Genomic DNA, 21,239 nt, shown 5'->3' on the forward strand with positions numbered 1-21,239 from the left:
GTTACTTGTATGCATTTTCATTTGGCCCTTTTTAGATGTTTCTATTTGGTCCTTTTTATGCACTGGTCTATTTTAACTTAGTTATAAACAATAGAGTATATTGTTCACTTAACATTATGTCATAAGCATGTTTTCAAGTGTCTACATAATTTTCTTTGCCTTCACTTTTTTAAAAAATTTTATTTTATTTAAAAAAGTTTTAATTTTATTTATTTATTTTGAAGAGAGAGAGAGAGCAGGGAAGGGGCAGAAGGTGAGGGAGAGAGAATCCCAAGCAGGCTCTGCACCGGTTGCATTTATAACTCATGAGCCGTGAGACCATGACCTGAGCCGAATCCAAGAGTTGGAGGCTTAACTGACTAAGCCACCCAGGCACGCCTTAAATTTTATTTTAGAGAGAGAGAGTAGGTGGAAGAGAGGGGCAGAGGGAAAGAGAGGATACAGAGTAGGCTCCACTCTCATTGTGGAGCCCAGTGCGGGGTTTAGTGCTACAACCCTGAGACCATGACCTGAGCTGAAACCAAGAGTCAGAGGCTCAACTGACTAAACCACCCAGGCACTCTGCCTTCACTTTTAAAAAAAATTTTTAGTATTCCTTTATTGAGAGAGATAGCATAAGTGGGGAAGAGGCAGAGAGAGAGAGAGAGAGAGAGAGAGAGAGAATCCCAAACAGGCTCTACACTACCAGCACAGAGCCCGATGTAGGCCTTGATCCCGTGAACTGCAAGGTTATGACCTGAGCCGAAATCCTGAGATGGACCTTCAACCAACTGAGCCTCCCAGGTGCCCCACCTTCACTTTTAATGATGGCATAATAGTAAATCAAGTGGCTATACAAAAATACTACTACTTTCGTCCTTCAACCTGTTGGATTTTTCTTCCAGTATTTTGATTCTCTAAACAATACTAAAGTGAATATCTTTACCTATGTAACTTTTCCCAGTATTTTTCATTTTTTAATTAGTATAGTTGCACAAAGGTGAGATTATTATCTGGTGTTAAGTGAGAAAGCCACAAGAATTTTTTGTTCTTAGTTTGTCAACTACAAAGACTTGCGATGATGAACTTCTTATTGGATTTTTTTACATGTTGAGGATGATGATTAATATTGTTATCATGGGATCTCAAATTGGCATACTAAAAAAGAATCTTCAGTGCAAAACACAAGGCATAGTGGAGTAGAAACATAGAAGCACTTTAAGCCTTTCAAGATCATGGATTTATTGGGAACCCAGGTCTCTGGGAAGGCTGTGATAAAGGAATGGTGGGGAGAGGTGTGCAGTTAATTCCACTGAAGAAGACACGTAGCAGCTTAAAAGACCCGCCGCTGAGAGATCTGAGACACATTCACTGGGAAGGCCCTTGTTTCACAGAAAGGCCATTTAAATATTCTCAGTAAGAATTCAAAGCTGGAAACCATATGATTGCTTCTAAGGTTGTTGGGCATTATATTGCCTTGTATTCAGAGAGAAGCATGTAAGTATTTCATATGAGATTCCCTGCAAGAGAGTTTTGTATGATCAAGGAAACCCCAGGACAGCAGACTCCATGCTTGAAAAAGTCAAGGAAGCTTTCAGATTCCTCCTCAGCATAAGGTTTAAGTAGTATATGAAAGTGACAACTTCATTTCATTTCTTAATTAGGAGGAGAAAGGCCCTCCCCCAACTATCATAAGCAGAAAGATTCATGAAAAAATTCAAGAGTATATGCTATGGATACCATTAGGTTAGCCATTCCCAAAGAAATTTCACACCTTAATATTTCATTTTCACCAACTGAAAGGAAATCAGGGTAAAGGGAATCAGGGATCAGGGCAAAGGGATTATAAGAAACAACATGAAAGAACGTCTTCTTTAACATGTATCTGATTTTGAGTAGAGCTGTTATTAGTAGTATTAATTAAAAAATAATAGCGATCAACTCTCCTTATATTTTCCCCTGTGTGTCAGCTTGTATACCATTCGTTCCAACTTACGTGCTGACTGTTGGTTAGAGACTGTAAACTTTTAACTACCGGATTTCCCCCCACTGGCACCGCAGCTCAGTACAGTAGATGTGCCACATTTAATTTTCAATGCTTTTTAAAATGATGTTTGAATTGTGATGTTGTGTAGAAATTCTTGGCTCCTGATTTGTCAACCTCATTATGCTGTGCTCCAGTGACTGCTTCCGAAACATTAATTACATTGCATAGAGACCATGTGTATTGTTTTTAGTTTTTTTTCCTTTAAACTATGAACTTTAAATTGCTTTAAAAATTAAATGCAGCTAATTAGCGTTTACAATATTTTCTTAATTAAACACAACTAGAAGTCGAGGCTACATTTTATATGAAACACTCACGGCATTGCCAACAGATAACCCACACCCGGTTCATTTTCCGTGACAAGTAGTTTGTAAATGATTACGACTCATGCCACATTTGTCAACCTATGTGTATTCTGATGTCAAGATACCTTAGAGATATAAATGACTACTTATCTCTAAGCATAGTGGATGTCACCCATGTGTTAGTCACACTTACTCATGAGTAAATGCTGTAAGGTGGCAGTGCATCAAAGAAAGTTATAGTGGGCCTAGAGGTTGATTCAGAGGTGTGTGCCTTGATGGTAGTGTTTTTATAAATTCACCATGATTGAAAAATCAAATCTCTTGCTTAATCAAATAATATGCTCTGTCCTACTCCCAAGGAATGAGAATTTAGTAAACTATATTAAATGTAAAACAATAATGAATGGAATATAGTCATTTGTTGAATATGCAGAAGGCATTTGCAGGTTATGCTGTTCTTCAGGGTCATCATTAAAATTATCTTTTATGGTACTGGCTGAAGCCCCAATCGATAGTGGTTTCTTGGTGACAGAATGCCAGAACACAGAGTGTTGACTGTAATTCACATGCTTTGTTGAAGACAAAAGGCTTAGTGTCATTCATTTACTGTGGGCATTTTTAACCTGAGATTTTTATTTATTTATTTATTTATTTTTAAATGTTTTATTTATTTCTGATAGAAAGAGAGTGTGAGCAGGGGAGAGTCAGAGAGAGAGGGAGACACAGAATTTGAAGCAGGCTCCTGGCTCTGAGCTAGCTGTCAGCACAGAGCCCGATGCGGGGCTCGAACCCATGAACCGTGAGATCATGACCTGAGCCGAAGTCGGACGCTTAACCGACTGAGCCACCCAGGCGCCCCATAACCTGAGATTTGTAAAATAAACACCAAATGAGCCTCAGTGAAAAAAAATTCTACAAATGCCAGTTCTTTTTCAGTAACGTGAGGCCAGTAGCTATTTCCAGAACTTGTATAACATAGGCAGAGGGGAGAAATAGGCCGAGGTTTGTATCACTGAATCCTGTGAGTAAAATTTTATGTAAGCACATGGATAGTACAATTCACAGGAAGTCTGAAATCTTAACTTACTCAACAGTGTTCATTCATATGTTCAAGCAACCAGTGATATAACACTGAGTCCCTGTGAGGCTGTGAAGGGGAAGAAATTTATCACTATTAGTTTCTATCTAGGGACGAGCTCAATTCTTCTCACTTAATATTAAATTCACGGAAGGCATTCCATGAGGATTTAGGCTAGTCCTATCTCTGCCCTGAGGCTCAAACAATCAGATCCTGCTAGAATTCAGCCCCATAAAATCAGTTGTTGCTGGGATACTTGGACTTAGGAAGCACAAAAGAAAACACTCTCCTCCAGTCACAAGGTCTCTTCCTTAATGGTTTACTCTGGGGCCTAAATATCACAACTAGAAATTAAAACCTATAGTCAAAGATGTGGAATTTCCAAATGACCTCTGTAAATTTTAACTTCTTCTGGGAGAGATAACCTATTTAGTTCTGATGAGTCATTAATCACTTTGAATAAGTTGTTGACGGGTAGACATCTGGAAAAGACAGGAGAGAAATGGATATATAGACATATCAAGTAAACTTTGATTATATGAGAGGCAAGAAGAATAGATTTGGAGTAGAGGTGAAGGGAGAATGCTATAGTAGGATCATTTATTTGGCCCAGGAACAGCAAAAACCCAATGAGATTCTGAAGAAGTGAGGGGAAACGATTTCTTGTGTGTGTGTGTGCGCGCGTGCGTGCGTGTGCACGCGCTCCTATGCACATATCCGTGATTAAGATAGAGAAGGCAGTGATTTCAGAGAAAAACTACCTGCTGATTGTAACCAATGAGAATTGGTAAATAATTACTGAAAAGCATTGTTATTCTTTAATTTTTATTATTGGAAATCCCTTCCATTTTTGATGTAATTTTGTTTCTGTGAAATCTTAATTATCATTCTTGCATATGCTGTTCCCTTGTCAAGATTTCCCCTCATTTCAAGCAATCTGATTCATTGAGGACCTATTGTGGTTGCTCAAGTTTGGGTTGGTGACTTTCTCAACCAAATCTATTTATTCATGATTCATGAAATGATATGTGTCCATATATGTGTGTATTTCAGGCAGAATATTAGGCATTTTATGTGCTTTTGAGATATACAGGATTAAGTAAGCTACTAACCCTCTGTAAGCCTCTGTTTTCACACCTATGATAGGAAAGATAAGATGATGACAATACTAATGACCACAATGATGGCAACCAACAATGAGGAAGTGAGTGCTTATTGTGTGTACCAGGAAAGAATAGGAACTTCACATATATTATTTTAAAATAGTATGCAGTATTGTTTTCCTCATTATATTAGAGTATGTTCATTGTAAGAAAATATAAGACCATAAAAGAAAAATAAAAGTTTGCCTTGAATGCCATCATCTATTAATCAACCTAAGAATTCTCCCATCTAACCATTGCTGATACGTTGCTGATGTGTGTATTTTCAAACTTGTTGCTACAAAATACATCCAGCATATGTTTTCGTTAATTATCACATTAACGTTGTAAGGCAGATATTGTTATTCTAATTTTATAGATGAGCAAACAGGAAATTAAGTGAATGGGAAAGCTGGTAGTAGAACCCAGGTCTGTCTGACTCAAAAGCTTGCTTCAAAATGCTGCTTCTCATTCTGCTGTAAGAGAGGTACGCATCCTCCTCTCTTTGGCCAGTTAACTGCCTGCATTTAAAAAGAACTCCAAAATATTTTATTTCTTCGGTTATACAAACCAGCTTCCCAGTAACCAGTCCCCTGCACGTAAGACAAAGTTTTCCAAATGAGAAAGATTGGCCATACCAGTTGGAGGACCAAGTCCTCCAAAATAACAATGATATTTCTGGAAAAGACCCTTGTCTCACCTAGTGCATGCCTCCACTTTATACATAAGGTCTTCTTTCTAGATTGGCATTTTCCCTAGAGTTTCTGTTGAAGTAGTAGCAAATGTTCCTGTGGCAGATAAAGCAAAAATTTCTTGTTCTAAGAAATCTACACAGATGTCTTCTCCACATACCGTGTGGTGCCCTTCTCTGCTCTCCAGGGCCTCCCTTTCCCACTAGAGAAGAGATAGACTCACTCGCAACAAGGATTAGAGCCTTTGCACTAAAGTAAGATCTACTTGGGGGTTTTAAAACCCCGCCCCCAGCACAAAGATATCATTGTACATAAGGGCGCTTAGCTAATTTTGCCCTATACAGGCATACCTTGCTTTATTGTGCTTTGCTTTATTGCACTTTGTAAATATTGTTTTTTTATATATACATTGAAAGTTTGTGGCAACTCTTTGTCAAGCAAGTCTATCTATGATTTCTCCAACAGCATTTGCTCACTTCATGTCTCTGTGTCACATTTTGGTAATTCTCACAATATTTCAAACTTTTATATTGTTACTGTATTTGTTATGTTGATCTGTGATCAGTGATTATGACTTGCCAAAAGCTCAGATGATGGTTAGCATTTTTAGCATTATTGTTTAATAAAAATACATATATGTAATATTATCAGACACTTTATAGGTTCCAGGATTGTGCCAGCATAAGTTTTATATGCACTGGAAAACCAAAAAATTCATTTGATTCAGTTCACTGTCATATTTGCTTTTTTGTGGTGGTCTGGAACAGAACCCTCAATATTTCCAAAGTATACCTGTAATTTTACTATACTTAGTTGCTTCCTGGATGAACTTTCCTTTTCTGGGGGCGATTTTTATTCTCTGAAATTATACATCCTCAATCTCTGGCCAGAGATAAAATTCAGACTCAGTCGTATCCCCATTTTTTCCCTGAGCTGATGGGGAATCCAGATGACAATCTAGAGTCCTCTACAGTGGACAGTCTGGATTGTTTGTACCCACAAATGGGTCAACCATATTGCATTCAGTGTTCCATCAAGTCATGCCAAGTCCATGCTCTCCTGGGTTTAGATTTCAAAAGAAAGGGCTAGGAGGTTGTGCATTTCCTGGCATGGGGTATACCTCTTAGTGAAATGAAAGACACTTTGCAGACCAAAAGCTGGCATGAAACATACCTTTGATTTCATCAGCAAGCGTGCCATATGTCACACAATTCTACTGCTTCCTCCCTGTTATTTCATCCGAGTGCCTCGTTCCTGCACAAGGCTCTCAGTCGCAGTTCAGTAAAATGGATAGTATAGTTAACTGATGTAAATAACTTGAATTCAATTGGCCTGAGTTAGTTATTTGCTAAATTAATAGTATTCTGAGTTGGATACTCTTTATGGGAGGCAACATGTTACAGTGAAAAGAACACCAGACTAGGCGTAATGAAACCTGGGTTCTCATCCAAGGTTTGCTACTGCCTAGCCATATTTTGCAAATATTTGAGGCTCTGTTTTCTCATCTGAAAATGAGAGTAATAATGTCTTCCTGATGTGCTATGTCAGAGGAGCATAAGCATGTAAATTCTAATCTTGTAGCTGAAATTTAGGAGTGTGAAAATGCCTTGAAGTGTGTGAGGTACTATTAATATGTACCACCTAATGAATGGCCAAGTAGCCACACATATATATGAGCATGGATAAGAAGAGCAGAAAGGAAAGTAAAACTTTCAAGTTTTCCACATAAAACTTGTCATTCCTGCTTTTCTGATGGAAAAGCAATACATCTTCAGTATAGAGAATAGGGAAAATGTAAAGGAAATAAAAGTTATTTGTAGTCACACAACGCAGAGATAACAGCCATTAGTTATTTTGATGTATTTTCCTTCAGTTTTTCAATTTTTTTCAAACAATTGTTAATAAATCTCTGAGTACTACTTTTCAGATTAAAAGTCAATACAAGTTAATTATAGAGAATTTAATAGAAAGTGAAAGTTCTATGTAATCATGCCCTCATCCCATGAAATTAGTTTTAACATTTCATTATTTCAGTTTTGAATCTTATTTTTTTCATTTAACATTGTAGTCTAGTGTTTTCTCAAATCATTAAATTCTCCAAAATTTTTATTTTAACTTTTTATTATCTAACATTTTAAACATATACATAAGTAGAGAGCATGATTAAATGAACCCAAGACTTTGCTATCGCATAACTTCAATAATTTTCAACTCAGGGACGATCTTGCTCCATCTGTACCCCCAACCAGTTCCCTTTCTTATATCCCTAGATTATTTGAAGTAAGTCTAAGATATCCTAGAATTTTATCCATAAAACTTCAGTGTATGATTATAAGATATGAAGACTCTAATTTGACTCTAACTATAATACCCTATTGCACCTTAAAAGTAAAGAATAAACCTTTAATATCACTAGATATGCTGTACATTTTTATATTTCCCGGACTATCTGATAAATGTATGTGTAGTTTTTTTCATTTGTTTGCTCAGATGAGAATCTTAATGAGAGGTACACATTACACATTACAATGTATAGCTATATCTCTTAAGTCTCTTTTAATCCCTATATTTCCCTTTCCTCTTTTCATTTTTTCCCTTGCAATTTATTTGTTGAAGAAATTGGATAATTTTTTTGCATTTCTCATACTCTTGATTTCACTGTCTATATCCCTATTGCATTATTTGATATGTTTCTCTTTCTCTAGTAATTTTTTATAAACTGGATATTAGATCTAGAATAGAAATACAATTCAGGACATATATGTATGTTTTTTAAATTCTGGGAAGTCACATTAAAAAGGAAATTAGTTTTTATTAATCTATTTTACTTAACCAAGTATACCCAAATATTGTAATATCTATACATAATCAATATAAAATTATTAATGAGATATTTTACATTGGTTTTCTTCTATTAAGTCTCTGAAATATTAAGACAAAACCCCACCCTTAATGTGTAGCATTTCTATAAAGTTCTGTCATTAAAAGATCAGTGGTGGGCAGGACTTCTGACTGTAGCCTAGTGAGGATGTTCAAAGCCAGTTCCTCCTAAAAAACAACCATGAACCATAAAGCTTAATCAGTTGACAAAAAACAACCCTTTAAGCACTCTGGAAATCAACCAAAGGCCTACAACAATCCAAGAAGCACTTATAGTTGAATAAACGATTGGACTTTGGGTAACAAAAATGGAAAGCCTGGTGTTTTGGCCTGGGGCTGCTCATGCTCCACCACCCTGTCTCCCCAACACACACACACACACACACACACACACACACACACACACACACTGGTCAGTGCTCATGGTGGGGTGGGCAATAGGAATCGTAACTGCACTACCATGGTTGAAGATGATTCCTTCGATGTGGACAGCTCTCCAATGCCCATGCCCAGCGGCAGTGTTTGTAGAATTGACCATCTCTGTGGAGTTGGGCCTGTGGGGAGGGTGGTCAGTTCTGCTAACCTGAGTCGTGGAAAGTATATTCCTGTCTGGGACAGAGCACATGTGTAGCAGACAGTGAAGATTTGGGAGGGCTCAGTCTGGTAACACTTGTACAGAAGAGATACAAAAAGGTCCAGTGGAAAATAAAAGTTGTGGCAAACTTGAAAATGACACTGGGGGCGCGTGGGTGGCTCAGTTAGTTAAAGCGTCTGACTTCGGCTCAGGTCATGACGTCACGGGTTCCTGGGTTCCAGGCCCGTGTCAGGCTCATTGCTGTCAGCGTGCAGCCCACCTCAGATCCTCTGTCCCCCTCTCTCTGCCCCTACCCCACTTGCACTCTCTTTCTGTTTCTCTCAAAATAAATAAATAAACTTAAAAAAAAAAAAGAAAATGGCATGAACTTTAAGTGTGCTCCCTTCCCCACACACAGATCCACTACAGAAGATAAAACACAGGCTTCAGGTGGTTTAGTACAACCTCTGTGCAATCATTGACCACAGAGCTACAGGGACACAGAATTCATCCTTAGGAAAACAGACTTAAAAAAAAAAGAATATAACAAAAATATCACCAGATAAATCAGCATGCACACACCATTGGGAAACATGTTTCACAGATCTAGCCCAGCCAGGTTACTAAATAAAGAGAGAGAAAAGAATCAGCAACAATTATCTTCAGGGGAAAAGTCAGAATCTGGAGTTGCTACAATATATTACCTATCCAAAATTTTTAGTTTTCAACAAGAAGTTATGAAATATGCAAAGATATAGGAGAGCATGACCTATACTCTGTAAAAAAAAAATCAGTCATATAAACTGCCTCAGAGTGTCTCCAGATGTTGCAATTAGCAGACAAGTTTTCAAAGCAGCTATTACAAGTATATTCAAAGAAGTAGGGGAAAGCATGAATAAAGACTTAATGGAAAGTATGACAAAAATGAACAAACTAGTGATTTTCAAGACGGGAGTAAAAATTATAAAGCGAACCACATGGAAATTTTATGATTGAAAAGTACAATAATTGAAATGAAAAATTCACTAGAGGGACTCAACAGCAGATTCGGGATGGCAAAACAAACAATCAGTTAACGTGAAGACTGATGTATACAAATTGTCCAATCTGAAGAACAGACATTAGAAAGATAAAAGTAAAATGAACAGAGATATGTGAGGCAACCTCACGAATACCAACATATACATAATACGAATCCCAGTAGGAGAGGTGAAAAAGAAAGTGACAGAACTTTCTTTTTTTTTCTTAAGTTTATTTCCTTTTGAGAGAGAGAGGGTTCGTGCACACAAGCTGGGGAGGAGCAGAGAGAGGGAGAGAGAGAATCCCAAGCAGACTCTGCGACGTCAGTGTAGAGCCAATGCAGGAGTCAAACCCATGAACCGTGAGATCTAGACTTGAGCTGAAATCAAGAGTCGGATGCTTAACCGACTGAGCCACCCAGGTGCCCCTGGGACAGAACGTTCTTAACAAAAAATTTTACGAACGTAACACAAAAGGTCAGAAGGTTTATACTAGAAATAAAGTGGACGTGAAATACTAATGCATGCTACAGCATGAATGAACGAGAGCATTATAAAAATGTTGTGAAATAAGCCAGATGCAGAAGACCACATTTTGTGTGATTTCATTTATAGAAAATGTCCAGAATAGGCAAATGGATGAGACATAAAGTATATTAGTAGTTGCCAGGGGCTGGAAGGAGGTTGAATTGGGAGTGACTGCTTAATGGATGTGGGCATTATTTTCAGGTTGATGGAAATGTTCTAAAACTGGATGGTAGTCATAGTTTCAGAACACTATAAACGTACCCCACATCATTGAATTACACATTCAAAATGGTTGATATGTATGTTATTTAAATTATACCTCAGTTAAGCTGTTTAAAAAAGAAATAGTAAACCAACAATAAAAATGAAAATAACAGATCAGGAGCATTGACTCCCTAAGTAACATTTTTCCTCAAACAATAGATAACCTAGACTTGATAATTTGCAGTTACAAAAATTAATAATTACAACTATGTAAGTTGTTTTACGTCTAGATGGTGCTTTCATATGTATTATTGGACTCCTCTGCCAGCACTCTTAGGGAGGAAGGGCTTGTAGCCTTTATTGTGCAAAAGGAAAAGAGGTTAGCTCATTTATCCAGTGTCCTACAGTAAATGACACAAGATGGGCCCAAACTCAGACTTCCTGACTCCAGGTTCAGTGCCCTTCCTACTATATTATGCCAAAGCTATTCTCTGTGGTGGCGACCCAATTGTAATTACATTGTGTTACTCCCTGTAGGTGAATATGGAAATTTAGATATTAGAAGAGGGAATCACAAAGGCGAAAATTACAGTTTAATCTGTGCTGTGTTCTTACTGAATATTTGTTGGTAAGGAGGCTGAGGACGTCTAGTAAATTTCCTGCTTGTGACCTGGCATGGTGCAGAGACCTGTATCAAACTGATCACCCATGACCCAGCGATACTAAGTCAGTTCTGGCTCTCTTTCATCTGGAGTGTCTAGTAAATGCAAAACGTGGTAGGGAGGGGAATTGTGTTGCAGACTGACTCTTTATAAGTGAAAGGACTAGAATCTGTGACCCTCATATAGCAAAGAGATTGAGTATAGACTCTTGAGCTTGACCTTTTGGATTTGACTCCTAGCTTCACTAGCTGTGTGATCTGAGCAAAATTACTTAAACTTTTTCTGCCTTTATTTCTTTTTCTGTAAAATAAGGAAAACAAATGTCATTATGAAATTTTTGAGGATTGAAAGCAATCATGGATATAAATTGCTTTAAAAATGTCTGGATCTTTGTTCTAGTGCTTTTAATTTGGTAATAGTAATAATAAGAAGCAGCAGCAGCAGCATTGTTTTTAAAGCAAACTGACAACTTAAACTTCTACTAGGACCTTTCCTCTGGTACTTGTTTTTTAAACAATAATAGCCCTGTGAGGTTTATAGGATTAATAACAGGTATTTTCCCACTTTATAGGAAGAAAACGGTACCACACGACTTTGTCAGAAAGCTTGGTGAAGAGCCTACATTTTAGGGCTCCTTCTAATATGGCCTGCTGCCTTTGGCATATCATAGTCCCCCCACACCCTTATCTACAGTTTCACTTTCTATGGTTTCAGTTACCTGTGGTGGACTGAGTGAGGTCCGGAAGTAGATTATCCTCCTGATATATCTCACAAAGTCAGTAGTAGCCTAATGCTATGTCACAAGGCCAATGTCATTCACCGCACTGCATCTCATCATGTAGGCATTTTATCAGCTCACACCTTCACAAGAAGGGTGTGTACAATAAGATATTTTGAGAGAGAGAGACCACATTATCATAGTTGTTCTACTTTATTATGAGTTATTGTTGTTAATCTCTCACTGTGCCTAATTTAGAAATTAAGCTTTATTGTAGGTATGTACGTATAGGAAAAAACACGGTCTCTATAGGGGTTAGTACTATCCCTGGTTTCAGGCATCCAGTGGGATCTTGAAACATATACCCGTCGGATAACAAGGGCCCACTGTATTTGGCATTTGCCTACAGGAGCAAAATACTTGGTGCAGAGCCCTGCTATCACTATTAACCCCTGAATCCCCCCCTACAATTAAGTCACTAAAGGGTCTACATCTTTGTAGCATATGTTCTATTAATTTGATTAGCTCCACTTCCATCTTATATTTAACATAAGTGAAGACGTGGTTCAAATAGTCAGCAGTGAAAATGCTTCTGCTCCCAATTGTTAAACATGAAGCTTGAGTTACTGAAAATATACCAGTTTCACTGAACTAATGTGGAATGTGGATGGCAATAGAGAGCTATGATTAAAAATTGCTCTTTGCAAGCTATGGAGCAAAATGGTATCTCTGGTTGTTCAATACCATATTTAAAGCCTATTACTTCTCAAGATACCATATTAAATGTGATGCTACATTTTAGATAAGTATGTTAATGCTGAAATTACCACAGAAGTTACAAAATCCCAATGGATTTCATTGTAAGAAAAATGAATTGAATACGATTGTTTACTTGGTGAAATAAGCAGCTATTGTTCTTTTCCAAAGAGTAAAAAAGCTTTTATACATTGAGTTACCTTCAATTTTCTCGAAGATTGTTCCCATATTAAGTGTTTAGTTGATTTACATAATCCACCACAAAGGGTACTGAAAAGTTATAAAGAGAAAGATAATTTGAAATTACTTTAGGAAGTTGTTGGAGTTCCAAAAGAGATGGTGTGATGGAGGTAGATGTCACAGAGATTCAGATGTAGTATTCTTTTCAGATTACTAAGAGATAGAGATGGGCTTAATAGTTTTACAATTAAAAAAAAACCCTCTCTGCCTCAGTTGAAAATAACTAGGGGTTCTGGGCCCTCATTTTGGCATGCTGTTCCTATTAATCTGTTGAAATACTCGACGAATCTTCAAAATCATGATATGTGTAATTCCAGTCCCACAGAACTTTGTCCAGAGTCGTGTGTGTGTGTGTGTGTGTGTGTGTGTGTGGTGTTTGGGCACGTTATGGAGTCTAGATTCCCTAAGCAGAATGGAGAATACTAAATGAGAAAATATATCTCAAATAACTGGTCTAGAATATGGAAGTTGATTCTTCTTTTAAAAACACTTTTCGGGGCCCTGGGTGGCTTAGTCGGTTAAGCGTCCGACTTTCGCTTAGGTCATGATCTCGCGGTTCGTGGGTTCGAGCCCCGCGTCGGGCTCTGTGCTGNCAGAGTCTGTGTCTCCCTCTCTCTCTGACCCTCCCCTGTTCACGCTGTCTCTCTCTCTCCTCGAAATAAATAAAAATATTAAAAAAAAACCAAAACACCACTTTTCATGTGCTCCTGGGTGGCTCAGTTGGTTAAGCGTCCGACTTCAGCCTAGGTCAGAATCTCGACATTCCTGAGTTCGAGCCCCGCATCCGACTCTGTGCTGACAGAGCCTGGAGCCTGCTTCAGATTCTGTGTCTCCTTCTCTTTTCTCTGCCTCTTCCCCAGTCACACTCTGTCCGTATCTCTCAAAAATAAACACTAAAAAAATTAAATAAAAATAAATAAAAACACTACAGGGGCACCTGGGTGGCTCAGTCCGTTAAGTGTCTGACTTCAGTTCAGGTCATGATCTCGCGGTTTGTGGGTTCCAGCCTCACAACAGCACAGAGCCTGCCTCAGATCTTCAGTCCCCCCCTCTCTCTGCCTCTTCTGCACTAATTGTCTGTCTCTCTCCCTTTCAGAATAAATAAACTTAAAAAGAAACACTTTCCAGGGGCACCTGGCTGGCTCAGTAGTCAGTTAGGCGACTGGATTTTGATTTTGGCTCAGGTCATGATCTCAAGATTCATGAGATGGAGCCTCATATGGCTCCGTGCTGATGACATGGAGCCTGCTTGAGATTCTCTCTGTCCCTCTCTCTGTCCCTCTCCTGCTGGGCCTCTCTCTCTCTCTCTCTCCCTCTCTGAAAATAAACAACCTTAAAAAAATAAAAACATTTTCCAGGTTAGAGTTTCTTTGTGGAAGCTGGTGACAGCACCAAGTTTTCTATTCACAATTCTCTCTACTTGTCTCAAGTGATCTAGCATCGGTGTCCATAAAAATGTCCAAAAATAATGAGAAAAAAATAAAGATACAGGCAGCCAGAGAAAAACAGCATCTACAGAGAGAGATGTGAGATTAATTAATCATCACTCTTTAGTGGTGGAATAAAGAGACTTCCATTTTTCTCTTTCAAATGGCCTAGAAGAGCCAGCCGAGGCACCATGAGGACATCCACTGCAGCTGTTCTCACAACTGAGTCAGATCTGTTTTGGAGGAGTATTTTTCCAGGAGGGACCTTTCATCCTTCCTTTGTAAGATTTCAAAAATGCTAATAGAACAGTTAGCTTAAACAAGTGCATGCAAACCAATGCAGTGAACAGAATTTCATTTCAACTCTTGAGTGTTATCTCTTCGATATAATAGGATATGCATGTAACACAAAAGCAGTCTACTTTGAAAGTCATCATTTCCTGGATAAGAAGCCCCATATGTAATACATAAAATTCTCAGCCTATCTCCTGAAAAATGATGATTTATTTCTCTTTTTATTTACTAAAATATGATGGTTGTGTCCATGAGACAGACACCAAAATAACCAGCCAATTCCATGACAAAACGAAACTACTGCTTTAGGCTTTATGTACCTATCTGGGCTCCCATGACATGCAGCTTGATGGGTTTTTTTTTTTTCCAATATATATTCGAATTTAGTCAAACTACAATTTATTTTGTGAATAACTAAATGAAGTCAATCAAACATCTGCCGGTAATTAGATACTAACAAATTGTTTTCAGAAAAACTTGTGGTTTTACTGTTTGTCATCTTTTTCTAAAACATATGCTTTATATCCAGCCAACAATGATGCTTTCCTTTTAGTATAAAGTTCACTCATCTAAAAATGACCCAAAAAGGGACAAACAACAGACTATGAAAGATTGTTTCAGCAAATATTATGGATAAAAGGTTAATTTAGTTGTTACACTGTACGAATATGGTTTAATTAAACACAGACACACAGACACAGACACAGACACACACACACACACACACACACACACACACACACACTTGCGTACCCCAGAGGTAAATGCACAAAAGGCTTAAGTAGTTCACAAGAGTTGAAATAAACCTAGCAGATGCATGCAGAAAAAATACTCAGCCTCACTAATAATCTAGGAAATTCAAACTAAAAGAATATACCTTTAATTTACTTATTTCAAAGAGACATTAAAAAGTAATAGTCTCCACAGGGGAGAAGAAGTGGGGAAATAGTGGGGGAGGGGGAGAGAGGCAAACCATGATATATGCTTGAATGTTGAGAATAAACTGAGGACTGATGGGTGTGGGGGGGAGGGGGGAGATGGGCATGGAGGAGGGCACTTGTGGGGATGAGCACTGGGTGTTATATGGAAACCAACTTGACAATAAACTATTTGTAAAAAAAAAATAATAATAGTCAAGTTTGGCAAGGGTATAATGAGAGGAGAGTGTTGCCACACATTGCCAATAGCAATGTAAATCATTACAATCCCCCAAAGCCACAAATATGCTCAAACCTTTTGGCTTATTAATTGAACTTCTTGGAATTTACCCCAAGGAAATAATAAAAAATATTGAAGATGTTCATGTTATTTTCAAGTGACTCCAGTTAGAATACTTATAAATGGGAAGAGAAAATGTAAATACCCAACAGTAGGGGAATGGGTATATAAACTATGGTACATCCACTCTACACTGCTATTAAAAGTGATGGTTATAGAAAGTTTGTAGAAAAATGCAAAAATATCTAGAGTGAAGGAAGCAACATGAAAAATTGGATGTGTGTACTATGACTGGGAGGAAATGGACCAGAATGACAGCAGTCACTCTTAGAAGCTGGTAGGATAATAGAGGCAGATTTCTCTCTTAATTTAAGTGATTATCTTGCTTTCACACCTATTTTTTTGTTCCTTACAACAGTTCACTGTTTAATCATTTACTTAAGAAACACAAAGAAAGGCAGGTGGGTGGCTCTGTCAGTTGAGCAACAGACTCTTGATTTCAGCTCAGGTCATGATCCCAGAGTCATGGGATCGAGCCACGTGTGGGTCACTTTGCTGTGTGTGGAGCCTGATTAAGATTCTTTCTGTCTCTCTGTCTCTGTCTCTCTCCCTCTGTTCCTTTCCCCCATGTGCATGCTCTCTTTAAACAAAACAAAACAAAACAAAACACACAAAACAAAGAAAGGTAGGAGACGAATCAGCCAAAAGTTCACCTTCGATTTAAGGGCTTCTTTTTTTTCTTTTTAATATTTTTTATTTATTTCTAGGAGAGAGAGAGAGAGCAGCGTGAGCAGGGGAGGGTCAGAGAGAGAGGGAGACACAGACTCTGAAACAGGCTCCAGGCTCTGAGCTGGCAGTCAGCACAGAGCCCGACGCGGGGCTCGAACCCACGAACTGCGAGATCATGACCTAAGCGAAAGTCGGACGCTTAACCGACTAAGCCACCCAGGCGCCCCGGACTTAAGGGCTTCTTAAGTCCAGTGTTGTTTGTTTGTTTGTTTATTTAAATAGTTTATTGTCAAGTTGGTTTCCATATAACACGCAGTGCTCATCCCCACAAGCGCCTTCCTCCATAATTGAAGTATAGTTGACATACAATATTATATTAGTTCAGGTGTACAATATAGTGATTTGACATTTATATATATTATGTGGTGTTTACCGTGTTAAGTATAGTGACCATCTGTCACCACACAAAGTTATTACAATATTATTGACCATATTCTCTATGGTGTACTTTACATCACCATTTATTTTATAACTGGAAGTTTGTATCTCTTAATCCCCTTCACCTATTTCACCCATCTCCCCATCCCCTCCCTCCTATCAATGACCGGTTTGTTCTCTATTTGTGAGTCTGTTTCTGTTTTGTTTTGCCCATTCTTTTGCTTTGTTTTTTAGATTTCACATGTAAGTGAAATCATATGTTATTTGTCTGACTTATTTCACTTAGTATAATATCCTCTAGGTCCATCCAAGTTGTTGTGAATGACAAGATTTTATTTTATTTTTTATGGCTGAGTAATATTTCTCTCTCCCTGTCTATGTGTGTGTAACCACATCTTTATCCATTCATTTATTGATGAACAATAGGATACTTCCACATCATGGCTATTGTAGATAATGCTGCAATAAACATAGAGGTACATTTAACTTTTTGAATTAGTATTTTTGTTTTCTTTGGGTAAATACCCAGAATCAGAATTGCTGGATCATATTGTATTTCTGTTTCTAATTTTTTTAAGGAACCCCCATACTGTTTTCCATTATGGAAAACATTTCTCCCAACAATGCATGTGTTCCCCTTTCTCCACTTCCTTGCCACCATTTGTTACTCATCCAGAGTTTTCTGAATAAGTCAGTCTCCATTAATGTAAAAGGAGAAAAATTATTACTGAAAACCCAAATTACTGAAGAACAATTATTGTAATAATCCTAAGGAGTACTATCCCCCTTTGCTAGCTGTTCTCCAGGTAGTGGGCGGCTTCATTTTCTTGCTCTGTTGTGCTCTGAAGAAGGCCGGTTCTCTTTGAGCAATGTCCAGTGTATTCTTCAATTTTTTTCTGGAGTGGAGTATGTCTTTTTGGTGAAGTCTCCAACCTATAAACAGTTGCTATGAGTAAAACAGGCCTATTTTCCATTTTGAGAGGGTATATATACCATTAATAATAAGAAATAGAAAGAAAATAATAGGATGGAGGAATAGGAAGGGTGGTCATTCCCAGTGAATAAATACGTACACGTATCAATGGATCCAAAAGTAATATTTTAGTTAAACTACCCCATAATAGGAATGTATGTGAAGGTTTGTGAAGAAGGAGAGGAAAGTAACAGAAGAGAGAGGAGGGGAGGGGGAATGATAAATAATATAAACTTGGCTTTGAATAAACCCACCATTTTTAGTAGTTTTTTTTAATTTTTTAATGTTTTTTAAAATTTATTTTTGAGAGAGACATAGAGACAGCGTGAGCAGGGGAGGGTCAGAGAGAGAGGGAGACACAGAATCCGAAGCAGGCTCCAGGCTCTGAGCTAGCTGTCAGCACAGAGCCCGATGTGGGGCTCGAACCCACGACCGTGAGATCATGACCTGAGCCAAAGTTGGATGCTTAACCAACTGAGCCGCCCCGGTGCCCCTAGTAGTTTTTAAAAAGCTTTTATTTAAATTCCAGTTAGTTAACAAACATACAGTATAATATTAGTTTCAGGTGTTCACTATAGTGCTTCAGCAACTCCATACATCACCCAATGCCCCGTCACAAGTGCATTCGTTAATCCCCATCACCTGTTTCTCTCTCTGTTTTCTTTTGCTCCTTTGTTTTATTTCTTGAATTCCACATATGAGTGAAATCATATGGTATTTGTCTTTCTCTGACTGATTTTGCTTCACATAAACCCACCATTTTTTGGCCAATCTAAGCTTCCCTTCAATTTCATGTATAATCATGAGATTTTAGATCTAGAAGAGCTCTTTGAGATAATCTAATCTCCTTATTACATTTAGAAAAAACTAGAAGCCCTAAGAGAGAGCAGGTGATCTGCCTTAGGTCACTCTGCCAGGTGTCTTTTGAATGATAATGTAGAATAGTGATTAAGGGCGTGGCCTTTGGAGCGACTGTATGAATTGAAATCTCAGCTCTGAAATTTACTAGCTATGTGACCTTAGTCTAGTCACTTAACTACTCTGTTCCTTGATTTTCTATATCTATACGATATACCTACTTCATAAGATGCAGTAAGAATTAAGGGAGTTAATGTGAGAAAAGCACTTACAATGGTGTGTCTGCTAGGCCTGCTACCTGAGGACTTCCACCTTTGTTTGCTGCTGCTGTTGTTAGTCTTGCTCATTTGCCATTTCAAGGCCAAGGATTTTCACGTACCAAGTTGTGTCTTCATAGCCTTATGGTGACTGAAGAAGTAAACATACACCTCCATGGGTCTTTTCCAAAGTCACTGTGGAGTTTATCTAACTAGCAAGTAGAGAGTGGAAAACACAAACGTAAACCACAGGTAATGACATTTGAATTTATACTGTGTGATCTGAAAGTGTCTTCTGCAGTAGAGTAGATAATTGACCTTGGTTTTTTACTGTTTCATAATAGCTGCATGCGTTTTACTGACACAATTCCTTTTTTTTATTTTTTGTTTCTTTTTTTACGTTTATTTTACTTTTAGGAGAAAGAGAGAGAGAATAAGTTGGGGAGGGACAGAGATGGGGTTACAGAGGATTTGAAACAGGCTCTGCTCTGACAGCAGCGAGCCCGATGGGGGGCTCGAACTCATGAACCGGGAGATCATGACCCAAGCTGAAGTCGGTTGCTTAACCAACTAAGCCACCCAGGTGCCCCCACAATTTCGTTTTTAAAAAAAGTTTATTATTATTCAAAGTAATAGAGAAATAAGAAACCCTGCTTTGCTGCAAATAGCATTATGTGTACATTTGGTTTTTCTGTGAGTTGACACTGTCATCGTCATGTATAAATAAATAACATTTGCTTGTCAGTGGACCTCCAGGATACCATGTTGGGCACTGAATGAAAAAGTCAATTAAGCAAATATGAGCGTATCCTTGACCTTGGAGTATTTGAAACAGCATGTTTTTAGAATTACTGTGCTTTCAAACTTTGTTAGGTTTGATGTTTTAAACTTTTGTTTATATTTCACTTAATGTTTTCCTACTTTTTTTTTAATTTTCAAAAAGTGAACCGTTTGTGAGTGAAGTCAAGGTCTGCCTCGCAGAAATTTGGTAAATTTCGCAGTTACATACTCTCACAGCCCTAGGCACACAGAGCTTGTGTGCCTTTATATCAGGTGCCTAAAAAGAGCTTCAGTGTATCTTCTGCTACCTGGTCCATGCACCCAAATGTTAACCCAAGAAGTTGTGGGGGCACCTGGGTGACTCAATCGGTTACGTATCTGACTCTTGATTTTAGCTCAGGTCATAATCTTGCAGTTTGAGGGATCCAGCCTCTGAGTCCGGCTCCCTGCTGACCGCACAGAGCCTGCTTAGGATTCTCTCTCTCTTTCGCTGCCCCTCCCCCACTCTTACGCTGTTTCTCTCTCTCTCTCCCTCCCTCTCTCTCTCAACCTCTCTGTCTCTCTCTCTCTCAACCTCTCTCTCTTTCTCTCTCTCAACCTCTTTCTCTCTCTCTCTCTCTCTCAACCTCTCTCTCTCTGTCTCTCAAAATAAATAAACATTAAATACAGATAAGTTGTGGCTGAGAGTCAGGAAGCAGAGGATTATTTATTTATTTATTTTTGGTTTATACCAATTTGTGGTTTAAAGGAAGATTGCTTCCAAGGACCCTCAATAACCTTGAATAGATATGACATTCCTAGCTGATTCATAGCTGTGAATAGCTGTGATTAGAACGTCAAGAATGGTTCAAAATGGCTATAGGAATATTTCTCTCTTTTTCTCTCTCTCATTCACTCACTCGAGTTTGCATGTTGCAAATAAACATACCGAGGGAAAAGAGAATGTCTGGATTTCCATGCATAAAAATAAGGGTGATTTTAACATCATAAATCATAGTTGCCAGAACACAACATTAGGCATTAGAAGTGAGATGTTTTTCATTTTTAAATTTAACTTGTTAGGTTTGAATGCTGTTAAGACAAGTGTAAATTCATAACCAGCTGAGACTTAAGCAGGAGTGCGATTTTGACCATACCTCTGCTGTGTTAATCCCAATCAGAGTGAACCAAACTTGACTGAGAGAACAAGTGAGAGATGGGAGGGAAAATAAAATCTGTATCTCTACATTATAACGGGAATCATTTTATTAAGTTATTTTTTAATTATAAGGTCCTTGATGGATGTTTTTGCATTATCAATGTCTTTATGTGGAAAATAGCTCTCCACCCCTATTGGGTAAACTTTCATCTTTTAATGAACACAAACCTGTATGTGCTGGCTGAAATGAAATTAGATTAATTTTATTGATGGCTCCTTTTTTGGGTGGAAGTCCTGTTCTCT

Source organism: Hyaena hyaena, unplaced genomic scaffold (genome assembly GCF_003009895.1).
Source record: "Hyaena hyaena isolate Hyena2069 unplaced genomic scaffold, ASM300989v1 scaffold_147, whole genome shotgun sequence".
NCBI classification, from domain to species: Eukaryota; Metazoa; Chordata; class Mammalia; order Carnivora; family Hyaenidae; genus Hyaena; species Hyaena hyaena.